We start from the raw sequence: 13,970 nt of genomic DNA on the forward strand, positions 1-13,970 counted from the left end.
AAGAAAGCTCACATTACAGAACAGTTTGCACATTTTCTCAATTTTACGATTTGTAATTTCTATTTCTTTATTTACACAAGATGTTTTTGTTAGGTCATGTCACTCAGGAATACTTAAAATTGTTATTTTGAGTGCTGGCACACACACTAGCATTTTCTTCAGATCTCTTGTTCCATGTTTTGCTTCGTTTTTGTAACTATCATTTGCTCCAGCTATTATTATAAATGAGTTATTTGAACCCGAGTCTTTGTATTTGTGGATATCTTTCGCAACAACATGCAGAGGCGCACCTGGTTTCACTAGACCCATATTTAACTTTTCCATTTTTTCTTTCAGTATTTCAGCTAGCCCTCTTCCATGACTGTCTGAGAATAAGTAAATATTTTCTTGATTTACTTTCCGATTTTCAGCCCTATCACTTTTCCCCTGCAATAAAGTGTTCACCTTATCATAACATTTGTTTCTAATATATACTGTAGTAGTACTTTTTTTTGCTGCCAGAACGAGTTAAATGTTTTTCATTAAGACCTTTTGCTGTAAGGTATTCACGAGAATTCGCAATGATCACAACATGTAAGCTTTCACGGCCTGCGTCTTCATTAATTAAAACTTCTGGGCTGAATTGCCGTGGTCCATATATAAAGTTGCTTCTCCTTCCTGACGTTTCGTTGCCTACTGCGGGCAACAACTTCTGAGGTGAGTTGGCGACTGGCTCCTAGGCGCTGGAGGTCCCACTTATATAGAGCACTTAGATGGCACCACCACTCATCATGTGCTTTCAACTTTAAAACTATCTCTGGCTAGTGCCATCTCTCTCAATTATAGGTAATCGATATCACTTCATTGGTGCAGAGTCGACTGCCATATCTTGTCTAGTTTTAATCCTTCTTCTTTTTTATTAAAATTATTTTCGTGCTTGTAGATCTCTATAGCTTCTCTATACATGCGGGTATAATAATGTGAAGTCCTAGCTGTCACGTTTGTTTCACTGAATTTTATTTCATGATCACCGTCTTTGAAAACGTGTTCCGCTACAGCTGATTTGTCAATTTGTCCCAATCTACAGTTCCTTTTGTGTTCAGTTAGGCTGGTATTAACACTCCTTTTAGTTGTTCCGATATAAACCATGCCACAGTTACACAGAAATTTATGCACACCTGGGGTACCTAAGGGGTGTCGTGCGTCTTTCACTGATCTTTTTGGATGTATTGGTTATTAAACGGGCAGATGGGACTATAGAGCACAAGGTTTATAGGAAAGACACACACACCGATCGTTACCTACATAAGAATTCGAAGCATCATCCTAGGCAGAAGAGAGTAGTCATAAAAACTTTAGAGGACAGGGCTAATAACATCTGTGAGCCAATTTATTTGCAAGAGGAATTAACCCATTTGTGAACGGCTTTCAAGAGAAATGGGTACACTGCCAACGAAATAGATCAAGCATTCCATCCTAGAAGAAAAGTGTCTGAAAATACATGACAACAACAACCGTGCCCTGGAAAAGTTTTTCTTCCATTTATTCATAACATCACGGACTGTATTGGGAAAGTTTTGGCAAAATTTCAAGTGGAGACAATCTTTCGACCTACCAAGCAAATTAGTGAAAGTTTAAGATCGGTGAAAGATGCACGACACCCCTTAGCTACCCCAGGTGTGTATAAAATCCCGTGTAGCTGTGGCATGGTTTATATTGGAACAACTAAAAGGAGTGTTAATACCCGCCTAACTGAACACAAAAGGAACTGTAGATTGGGACAAATTGACAAAACAGCTGTAGCGGAACATGTTTTCAAAGATGGTGATCACAAAATAAAATTTAGTGAGACAAACATGATAGCTAGGACTTCACATTATTATACCCGCATGTATAGAGAAACTATAGAGATCTACAAGCATGAAAATAATTTTAATAAAAAAGAAGAAGGATTAAAACTAGACAAGATATGGTGGTCGACTCTGCACCAATAAAGTGACTATCGATTACCTATAATCGAGAGAGATGGCACTAGTCAGAGATAGTTTTAAAATTGAAAGCACGTGATGAGTGGTGGCGTCATCTAAGCGCTCTATATAAGCAGGACGTCCAGCGCCTAGGAGCCAGTCGCCGACTCACCTCAGAAGGTGTTGCCCACAGTAGGCAACGAAACGTCAGGAAGGAGAAGCAGTTTTATATATAGACCACAGCAATTCAGCCCAGAAGTTTTAATTAATGAATTCACAATGACTTTCTCTTTTTGCACTACAGTACTGTCTGGTAATACCTGATATCTATTACTTAATTTGATATGAAAATTATCTGTAGAAACTTTCGCCTGATGAGCCTTTTTAGGTGTGTAGGACATGTTACAAAGCAGGTCAAAGTGAGTGTCCGCTGCTTTTACATTCACTGACTTGGTTTTTTCTACTGAGAAGGCATTTTTTAGTTTGTTTACTTCAGTTTTTAGCCGGCACACATCAGTCATTAATGTTGTAACAACACGTTGTTCAATGCCTGCATCATATGCCATGAAAATTTCGTTAATGGTGTTGCACTGATCACTACACAAACACGTTTTATTGATTGCAGTGTAATTTAAACTGAGTGCGACAACATAATTTGAATGAACCCACTGTTGAGCTTCTTCACACATACGGAGTCCCTGCATTACATTTTGTCCACATACATAACACTTAACACCATTCAATTCAATTCAATTCAATTTATTAGCGTCCTTGTAGTACATCATCAAAATGACATAGGACTTGTCAACAAACATTACAATTTAAAATACATGTACATGAAAATTTATAATTGAATTTACTTGTCACTTAGACATTACAATTTTAATAGAAGTATAAGAACATTAACATAAAAATATACAAGTAGGATAACAACATACAAATAGAAAAGCTAGTGATTCTCACATCAAAGACTGGTTGGCTCTGAACACTATGGGACTTAATATACACTCCTGGAAATGGAAAAAAGAACACATTGACACCGGTGTGTCAGACCCACCATACTTGCTCCGGACACTGCAAGAGGGCTGTACAAGCAATGATCACACGCACGGCACAGCGGACACACCAGGAACCGCGGTGTTGGCCGTCGAATGGCGCTAGCTGCGCAGCATTTGTGCACCGCCGCCGTCAGTGTCAGCCAGTTTGCCGTGGCATACGGAGCTCCATCGCAGTCTTTAACACTGGTAGCATGCCGCGACAGCGTGGACGTGAACCGTATGTGCAGTTGACGGACTTTGAGCGAGGGCGTATAGTGGGCATGCGGGAGGCCGGGTGGACGTACCGCCGAATTGCTCAACACGTGGGGCGTGAGGTCTCCACAGTACATCGATGTTGTCGCCAGTGGTCGGCGGAAGGTGCACGTGCTCGTCGACCTGGGACCGGACCGCAGCGATGCACGGATGCACGCCAAGACCGTAGGATCCTACGCAGTGCCGTAGGGGACCGCACCGCCACTTCCCAGCAAATTAGGGACACTGTTGCTCCTGGGGTATCGGCGAGGACCATTCGCAACCGTCTCCATGAAGCTGGGCTACGGTCCCGCACACCGTTAGGCCGTCTTCCGCTCACGCCCCAACATCGTGCAGCCCGCCTCCAGTGGTGTTGCGACAGGCGTGAATGGAGGGACGAATGGAGACGTGTCGTCTTCAGCGATGAGAGTCGCTTCTGCGTTGGTGCCAATGATGGTCGTATGCGTGTTTGGCGCCGTGCAGGTGAGCGCCACAATCAGGACTGCATACGATCGAGGCACACAGGGCCAACACCCGGCATCATGGTGTGGGGAGCGATCTCCTACACTGGCCGTACACCACTGGTGATCGTCGAGGGGACACTGAATAGTGCACGGTACATCCAAACCGTCATCGAACCCATCGTTCTACCATTCCTAGACCGGCAAGGGAACTTGCTGTTCCAACAGGACAATGCACGTCCGCATGTATCCCATGCCACCCAACGTGCTCTAGAAGGTGTAAGTCAACTACCCTGGCCAGCAAGATCTCCGGATCTGTCCCCCATTGAGCATGTTTGGGACTGGATGAAGCGTCGTCTCATGCGGCCTGCACGTCCAGCACGAACGCTGGTCCAACTGAGGCGCCAGGTGGAAATGGCATGGCAAGCCGTTCCACAGGACTACATCCAGCATCTCTACGATCGTCTCCATGGGAGAATAGCAGCCTGCATTGCTGCGAAAGGTGGATATACACTGTACTAGTGCCGACATTGTGCATGCTCTGTTGCCTGTGTCTATGTGCCTGTGGTTCTGTCAGTGTGATCATGTGATGTATCTGACCCCAGGAATGTGTCAATAAAGTTTCCCCTTCCTGGGACAATGAATTCACGGTGTTCTTATTTCAATTTCCAGGAGTGTATGTGGTCATCAGTGCCCTAGAACGTAGAACTACTTAAACCTAACTAACCTAAGGACATCACACACATCCATGCCTGAGGCAGGATTCGAACCTGCGACCGTAGCGGTCACGCAGTTCCAGACTGAAGTGCCTAGAACCACACGGCCACACCAGCTGGCATCAAAGATTATTTCCATTCTTACATTAACACTGTTTCACACTTTCATAGAAACAGCAAGTATTTAAAAGTGAGCAGTTACACATATTTATTAGGTCAGGGAAATATTAACTGTGCTTTTATTGTCAATGATTCATAAACCCTTGAATACTGTAAAAACTATTGCTCAATAACATGTTTTTTAATTCTTTTTGAAATATGTGCAGTTTTGGTATTATTTTTAGTTCTTTTGGGAGAGCACTGTAGAGGATTTTGGGTTGGTATAGTACACTTTTGTGATACATAGCTGTTTTATGAATTTCTGGAAATCATTCCTATTCCTCGTTTTGTAGTTGTGAAATTCTCTGTTTAATATAGAAAATTCCTCGTGTTCTTTTAAGAAACAAATGCTTTCATATATGTATAAGGATGGCAGTGTCATGATTTTTCATTCTTTGAAAGCATGCCTATAAGAGTCTCTATATCCTATACCTTTTATTATTGTGACTGCCTTCTTTAGTAGTGTAAATGAATGTTTTGTTAGACTGTTGTTCCCCCAGAACTGTACACCATATCTTAATAAACTGTGCATGAATGAGAAATAAACACATAACACTTTTTTAATATTACATGCACTTCTAAGCATTCTAAGTATATAACATGTTTGACTTCATTTTTTGTTCAATGATATTACATGCTTTTCCCATCTTAAGTGATCATCAAATCATACTCCCAAGAATTTAGTGTACGATGCTTGTTCAATCTTACACTTACTCAGTTCTACTGTAAGGTTAGTTTTTATTTTATTTGTAATATGTCTCAAGTTGATCCATGTTGTTTTTTTTGCATCCACAATGAATCTGTTTTCATTAAACCATCTGTCAGCTTCGTCTGTTGCTAATGTGGCTTTTTCCTGTAATCAGCTTATTTTTGTAATTTGAACTGGGGTGATTAACCACAACACCAATACATGACGCCATCTTGTCCTTATGAAACACATCACAGGGAATATATATTGTGCATTGAATGTGAGAATTTCAAGCTTCTTAAAAAGATTTCTGCATGTTTGTCTTGAGTGGAACACAGATAAGGTTCTGGGAATGTATCTCAGTGTTACAGGAACTCTTCTAATGTATATAATGACCCTTGCAATAGAAACTGTCTTACTTTTTTTTAATAAAGGGCTCATCATCTACTAAACACATAATTTGTGAAAGGAAGGCATTAAAAATCTTACAGTCCCTGAAAAGGATCCCCTTCTGCATCATCCTCACTACTGTAGGCTATGCTCACAGTGTATATCTTCTTTTCTTCCAGTATCATGACTTTGATAATACACTACTAGTTTTAAAAAATGGGATTTTTATCCTTATGAAACACATCACAGAGAATATATATTATGTATTGAATGTGAGAATTTCAAGCTTCTTAAAAAGATTTCTGCATGTTTGACTAGAGTGGAACTCAATTCATGATTCTTGTGAGTCTTTTCTGTGCATATAGCGCTTTTCTACCTCGTGGCTGATTTCCTCAGAAATGTGATTCCATATGCCATGCTGGCATGAAAATAATTGTAATAAGCTGATACAGTGGTTTCCATATTTCTATAAGGACAAAAAACGCATAATGCATAAGTTGCCAAACACAATATTTTGCAGAAATCTAGGGTGTGGTTTCTCTAGTTTAGTTTGATATTGATCTGTAGGCCCAGGTATTTTGATGTATGTACCATAACTATGTGTTGGTCACCTAGTTTTGCTCCTATTTATTCATCTTTAGAGATAGTGTGAAACAATAAAGTTTAAGCCAGCTCACCAACATCTCTAAAATCTGTTTTAGCTGACATATCAAGTTTTTGAGTGAATTACCAATAAGTCATGTACTGTCAGCAGCAAAGACAGTGACTTTACAGTATTCTGTTTAAAGAGATAGAGTATTAATAAAAATAATAAAAAGTAGGGTATCCAGAATAGAACCCTGAGGCTCTCCACGTATAATGGTACCCCATTCTGATAATGTTGAGACACCTTCTTGCCTATCCAGTACAACTTTATGCTTTCTGTTAGGAAGGTAGGAATCAAGGTACTTCCCTGCTGCACAATTTGTACCTAGTTATGTAACTTTGTGTAAAGGTAATTTGTGACTGACACAATCACTTTTATCAAGTCAGAAAATATTCTGACCATCTTCATGTTTTTGTTGATGAATTACTAAATATTGGCAGTGAATGTAAATAATGCATTCCTGAAATTCAGACTGACTTTAGATGATGATATTTTGGTCACTAACATGCTTTGCAGTCCTAGCATGCATTAGTTTCTCTAACATCTGGGAAAAACTTGTCAGCACTGAGACTGGCTGATAGCAGTATCTGCCTTATCTTCCTGTGTACCCTGATAGCTCAATTTGATGACCATAAGTGACAAAAGTTAACAGTTATGCTGAATTACTGGACTACCACAGTTTTAACTTTGACACAAATATTTCTTACAATTCATTATATTATGTTTATTTTCATGGAAGGCACAGAATGCATTGCAGTATCTGTAGTATTGAGAATATGGTCATATGCTTACCCCTTTTCTTAATGAGGGGGTAAAAACTGAAATTACAATCAAATAAATATAGGAAATATTACCCACCTCTACAGCCGAGGTCACTAACACACATTTGTGCATTGGCTCTCACCTCAGGGATAAGCCCTTTTGAACCAGGTGGTGGATGAAATTTTCACTGCCTGTATTTGGCCAGTGGGAGGAGAGGTGGTGGTGTCAAGTTCCTGATCATCAGACTTTGCTCCAATATCACGGATTAAATTCCAAACCTCTCCAGAGTGTCTCACGAAGTGAGGGCATGTGACACTGTTGATGGTAATCTGTGTGTGTCAGATGGAGACATTAAGCTCAGTGGCCTGCTTGGTGCTATTCACAAGGAGTAGGCTGTGAGTCTGCACCAGGTTTCACCCTCTCGCTTCTCTCATCCTCTCCAACATGAACACAACACTACACACACCCAAACATTTCAGCTACCTACTCTTAACAGTTACACTTACATACACAACTCATATTTCATGATGTAAAGGTGCCCGTGGGTGCGAAGGATAGGGAAAACCTTTCCAATCAGCTGACTGAACCCGTCCTTAATGGTCTTCCAGCCATTCATGCCATATGACTTTACTTTACTTCATGGGAAATAATAACCATGTGGTTGCAGAAACAGTCACAAGCAAAATGTGTACAACCATGAACTTTTCCAAACAATGGATTCCTTCACCTGCTAACAATACAGTGAGCTGACAAATGAGGAGGAGGATGAAGGAAAAGAAGGAGGAGGGCAAATGAAGAGGAGGTGAATAATAATAGAGAATAACAGATGTTCATTGAGGTTACTCAGACATGGTAAAGAATCATCTTACCAGTTTTATTATAAGGTACTAGCAGCAGAAATCACAACTGTTGATGTTATAGCATATGCTATGTGGCAGTGTGTTGCTGTAAAGACTTTGTTTTCATTCATCGCACCTGTCACTGTATAAACCTATCTACCATCTTCTCTCTGCCACTGCCCCCCCGCCACTGTCCTCCACTCTTCGCTCTTACTCACTGTCTATGCTATAATGCTATAATTTTGCCCTCTGTTTCACATTATTTGCTTCCTGATCCAACAAGTCTTTATCTCCTTCAGTTTAATTAACTTGTGAGAAGAAAGTGTGAAATAATGAACTTTAATATTGAGATGGAAACTACTGTTCAGTAATTTTGCAGCAGTGTATAAATTATATAGTAAATGGCAGGATTACTGGTCCTATTAGTAGCATTGGTAGGGAAAGAAACATAAATGAATTTATGTGGGAGAAACTGGGAGCTGATGATTTCACTTTGTTTGTTTATATGTTTTGCACATAATTAGAATCACACATAGTTCACTGTTAGTTCATTATGTATTTTAAATCCTTACAAAATATAAATTACATTTAATAAGTCATAAAAGTCAGTTGATTTCATAACTTCTGTAATTTTATGTTATAACCTTTAATCACCAATAATTGCGTGGATATTCAAACACACTCACTTAGAAACAATAGCTGGTTACATGATAACAACTCAGTATCTCTTATTTGACTGCCATGCTGTGACGTGCGGCCGGCGCCGTTCGTAGATAGGTGGCGCTTCCGCGCTCAGCCGAGTTGCGGAGCACCTCTATCGCAGTTTGCGCGTACTGTCGTGGCGGCACTGTAAATGTCGTGGCACTGTCACAACACTTTTCCCCCCTTGAAAAAAAAAAAACACTCACTTCCTTGGAGACATGGACAGTGTGGAAACATCCATGGCCTCTTGTGAGGCCCCGAGAAGATCCCGTGGAGAGACACGAGAGTATGGTCGAAAATGTCCAGGACGGAAGCTCGTGCGTGGAATGTTCCTCCTGGATGAGATGATGGGTGAAAACTCTGGAGCAGCATCCATAGGTGTCGTGGACCTGGGGGTGTGCTCCAGCGAGATGGGTCCCGGAGAAGGCAGCGTCGCGACTGGGGCCGGTTCCGGCGTACTCGGAAGCGGTGGCGACGTTGGTTGCAGCAACACGTATGGTAGATCGGCAGCAGCGACAGGACTGGCGTCTCGGGCTGGTGGAGGTGAAGGAAGGGGCGGTGGCACCGGCGTGGCCACCACTCGTGGGCGCATCTGGTCGTAATGGCGAACAACCATGCCGTCGTCCGTACGTATTTCACAAAGCCGGCAGCCGCGAAGAGCCTTGACCACCCCTGGAATCCATTTAGGGCGAGATCCATACCCTCGTGCCCACACATCGGCGCCCACTGAGTATTTTCCCGCACTAGGGGACACAGCACAAGGCCTGACAGGATGAAGCAGGTGCAGTAGAGTGCGCGGTTGGCGGCCATGCAAGAGTTCAGCAGGGCTGCGACCACCCAGAGGCGTGAAGCGATAAGAACTCAGAAATTGCAGCAGAGCGTCATCTGTGGAAAAATCACTACGGAATTTTTTCATCTGGCTTTTGAAAGTGCGGACAAGGCGCTCGACCTCCCCATTCGATTGCGGATGGAAGGGCGGTGCTGTAACATGATGAATCCCTTGTCCAGTACAAAAATCACGGAAGGCCTGCGAAGAGAACTGAGGGCCATTGTCCGTGACGATCGTGGATGGAAGACCTTCTAGCGCAAAGATTTTGGACAAAGTGAGCGTCGTCACTGCAGTGGTGGGCGACGGACATCGAACAACAAATGGAAACTTCGAGAAGGCGTCAATCAACAGTAGCCAATAAGTACCAAGGAAGGGGCCGGCAAAGTCAGCATGCACCCATTCCCATGGCTGCGCCGGATCAGGCCACGGAGAGGGCATTGTACAAGGTGCAGCCAGTTGTGAAGCACACTGACCACACGCAGCAACCATGTGGGCGATGTCCGAATCAATACCGGGCTAATAAACGTGCCTGCGGGCCAGGGACTTAGTCCGAGAAATACCGCAATGGCCTTCATGCAACAGTTTGGGAACATCTTTGCGAAGAGAGGCTGGCACCACGACCCGTGGAGATGCGCCATCCGTGTCCAGAAGAACAACACCATCATGAACAGACAGACGAAGGCGCAAGGCATGGTAGTTGCGAAGGGGATGCGATGCCCGGCCCTTGGTCCTGTCCGGCCAACCCCGTTGAACAAAACTGATCACCTGACGCAGGACCGGGTCCCGCGCAGTAGCCGACGCGACCTGTGAACCTGTAAGTGGAAAACCCTCGACTGCATGACGTTCTTCCTCAGCAATGTGGAAACAGAGTAGTTCATCATGATCGAAAACCGGGTCGGGGCCCATTGGCAATCGCGACAATGCGTCAGCGTTGGCGTGCTGGGCCGTGGGGCGATAGTGAATCTCATAGTGAAAACGAGACAAGTATAAGGCCCAACATTGCAGGCGGTGAGCTGCCTTATCCGGAAGCAACGCCGATGGGCTGAACAGAGAGACCAGTGGCTTGTGGTCGGTGATGAGGTGAAACTTAGAACCATACAAAAAAACGCTGAACTTTTTTAGAGCATAAATGATAGCGAGCGCCTCCTTTTCGATTTGAGGGTAACACCGTTGCACATCGTTGAGGATCTTGGAAGCATAGGCAATGGGTCATTCTGACCCATCCTCATACCGATGGGCGAGAACAGCCCCTAGGCCATACTGTGATGCGTCAGTCGCCAGAACCAAGTGCTGACCCAGACGGAATGTGGCAAGACAAGGCGGCGACTGCAAATGACCCTTCAGGCTGACAAAAGCCTGCTCACACTCGTCAGACCAACAGAAAGGGACGTTTTTACGTAACAGCTGTAACACTCCGATTTATGCATCCCGCTCGATTGGGATCCGAATGGCAGCCCAAATAAATATTAATTAATGTGACCGTGTACCTAATGGGGCTGGCAATCGGTATGGACTGCTGCGGAGTTGTTACATTCCATTTTGTCCTTCTCAAATGCTGTAATAATGAAATGTCTGGTGACAAGAAGAACACCAACACAGCTTCATTAATCAATAACCTATATTCGTCTCTAGAACACAAGAAAAAGGAGACAGCCACTGCCTTCGTCATACATAATTAATTATGGCTAATCTCAGCACAGGCCTCTTCCTTATTCATTATTGTCCCATGCAAATTCAATCACTGTAATCCAACACTGCAATCCAACACTGCAATCCAAATGATGCCGGCGTGGTAGACGCGAAACCACAAATATCGGCACAGAAATATCACTGATCACTCTCGTAATTATACTTTTTTACTTTCCCGTATTATTCTAACACAAAGGGGTTAAACTGCGGCGATGGCCACTCCCTTTGTCGGTAAAGCTTTGCATTACATTGACAGGCCTCCACACGGCACGGCCCGCAACCCGGAACTGACTGACTCAACTCTCACTCGCTCTCGCAACCCGACACTATCGATTGTTTGCCCTGTCGACCTGTGCCGAGTGCAAACTTATAGTAAGGGCCTACGGACCCCTTACAAGCTGATGCAGAGGATGAGCTACCGCCGCCGCGGATGGAATGGATTTGTGATAATAAGCAATCTTGCCTAGAAACGCCTGAAGTTCTTTGACCATAGACGGCCGGGGTAGAGCGTTAATGGCCGCAACATGCTGACGTATACCCTCACGGGACAAGTGGAAACGAAGATACACAATGGAGGGTTGGAAGAACTGTGACTTGTCCAGATTGCACCTCAACCCAGCCAAATGCAAAACCCGAAACAGGGAACGCAAATTGCGAAGGTGCTCCTCAGTGGAGGCCCCTGTGACAACAATGTCATCCAGATAGTTTGTGCAGCCAGGAACAGAAGCCGTGAGCTGTTCCAAAACCTGCTGAAAAATGGCCAGCACGCTAGCAACGCCAAATGGTAACCACTGGTACTGATACAACCAACAAGGAGTGTTGATGATGAGAAATTCCTTGGAAGAAGCATCCAACGGCAACTGATGGTACGCCTCCGATAAGTCAAGTTTGGAAAAGAACTGGCTCCCAGCGAGCTTGGTAAATAACTCCTCAGGACGGGGAAGAGGATAAGCGTCAATGAGGCTCTGAGTGTTGACAGTGGCTTTAAAATCACCACACAATCGCAGACTCCCGTTTGGTTTAGAAACCACCACGATGGGCGATGCCCATTCGCTGGAGGTAACAGGAAGGAGAATCCCTGAAGCTGTTAACCTGTCTATCTCAGCCTTGACAGGTGCACGCAACGCCACCAGAATAGGGCGTGCCCGGAAAAACTTAGGGCAAGCTGTAGGTTTAAGAGTAATGTGGGCTTCAAAATCCTTGGCACGACCCAGACCAGCAGAGAACACGGACGAAAATTCAGAACACAATCCATCCAGCTGTTGATACGGAATATCCTCAGATATGAGGTGCACATCATCATCAATGGAGAACCCAAACAACTGGAAAGCATCATAACCGAACAGGTTTTCAGTGCCCGCATGATCCACCACATAAAACATGAGGGGCCTAACAACAGACTGTAGGCAGTGGAAGCATCAAATTGGCCAATGATAGGAATTTTCTGTTTATTATAAGTTCTCAGATTTCGCGTAACTGGAAACAAGGGAGGGGACCCCAACCCCAAATACGTGCGAGAATTAATGAGAGTTACTGCAGAGCCAGTGTCCACTTGCATGCAAATGTCTTTATCCAGAACACGAACAGTAACAAACAACTTATTTGTTTGAGAAAGCACACAGTTAACATTCATGTCCGATGCCTCGTCCTCCTCGACAGGAACTTTAGGGGACTGACACATAGAAGCAATGTGGCCTTTTTTCCTACAGGAATTACACGTGGCCCAACGTTTTGGACATGCGGCCCTGTCATGCTGTTCGAAACGTGGACAAGAAGGAAGTGCGGAACGAACCTGCTTCTTTGGTTGCTGTTTTCGCTGCGAGCGTTGTGGCCCAACGCGACGTTGTTTAAGCGAGTGAACCGCCGCCACATCTTCGTTCTCCTGTGAAACAGGCAAATTGTCCATGTCGAAAGTTGACTGCACAGCGCCTACATCACACCATGCGTCTATTTGCGCGCCAGCAGCGTGAAACACTTCAAAGGATTGAGCGATGCTTAGAACTTCCGACAATGACGGGTTTGACAGTTGTAGGGCACGTTGCCGAACTTATTTATCAGGAGCAAGCCGTAGAATAGCATCCCTAATCATTGAATCATGATGAGTGTCCGTGACAAACTGACATTTCCTACTCAGACCGTGTAGTTCCGCTGCCCAAGCCCGGTAAGATTGATGGGGCTGTTTACGACACGGGTAGAACGCGACGCGGGCGGCAACGACATGGGTGTTTTTTCGGTAATAGTTAGACAATAAGTCACACATTTCTTGGAAGGACAGAGAAGCATGTACCCAAAGAGGGGCTAACTGAGGTAGCAGCTGATAGATCCGTGGGGAAATCCAAGATAGAAATAACGACTTACACATAGGAGTGTCGACAATGCCGAAAGCCAAGAAGTGTTGCCGCAAACGCTTCTCATAATCCTCCCAGTCTTCAGCGACCTCGTCGTAAGGAGGGAATGGAGGCGGAGAAGAGGAAGACAGACGATGAGTAAGCGACGTCGACAACGCCTGAATAGCAGCCATCAGCTGTGTTTGTTGTTCAGTGAGCACTTGCATAAGCTGTTCCATGTCTGCCCCGTCACGAACACACAAATCCACAACGCAGTGAAAATATCCGACCTCGTTGCCAAAAAGTGTTATAACCTTTAATCACCAATAATTGCGTGTATATTCAAACACACTCACTTAGAAACAATAGCTGGTTACATGATAACAACTCAGTATCTCTTATTCGACTGCCGTGCCGTGACGTGTGGCCGGCGCCGTCGTAGCTAGGTGGTGCTCCTGCACTCAGCCGAGTTGCGGAGCGCCTCTATCGCCGTTTGCGTGTACTGTCGTGGCAGCACTGTAAATGTC

The 13,970-nt window shown here is 44.2% G+C and overlaps 1 protein-coding gene across 4 annotated transcripts in view; it reads left to right on the forward strand.

Moving 5' to 3' along the window:
• The window catches only part of LOC126248028 (cytokine receptor-like), a 475,141-nt gene that overhangs the window by 428,259 nt on the left and 32,912 nt on the right, over window positions 1–13,970 (forward strand). The window lies entirely within an intron of this gene.

This window comes from Schistocerca nitens, chromosome 3 (assembly GCF_023898315.1).
Source record: "Schistocerca nitens isolate TAMUIC-IGC-003100 chromosome 3, iqSchNite1.1, whole genome shotgun sequence".
Taxonomy (NCBI): Eukaryota; Metazoa; Arthropoda; class Insecta; order Orthoptera; family Acrididae; genus Schistocerca; species Schistocerca nitens.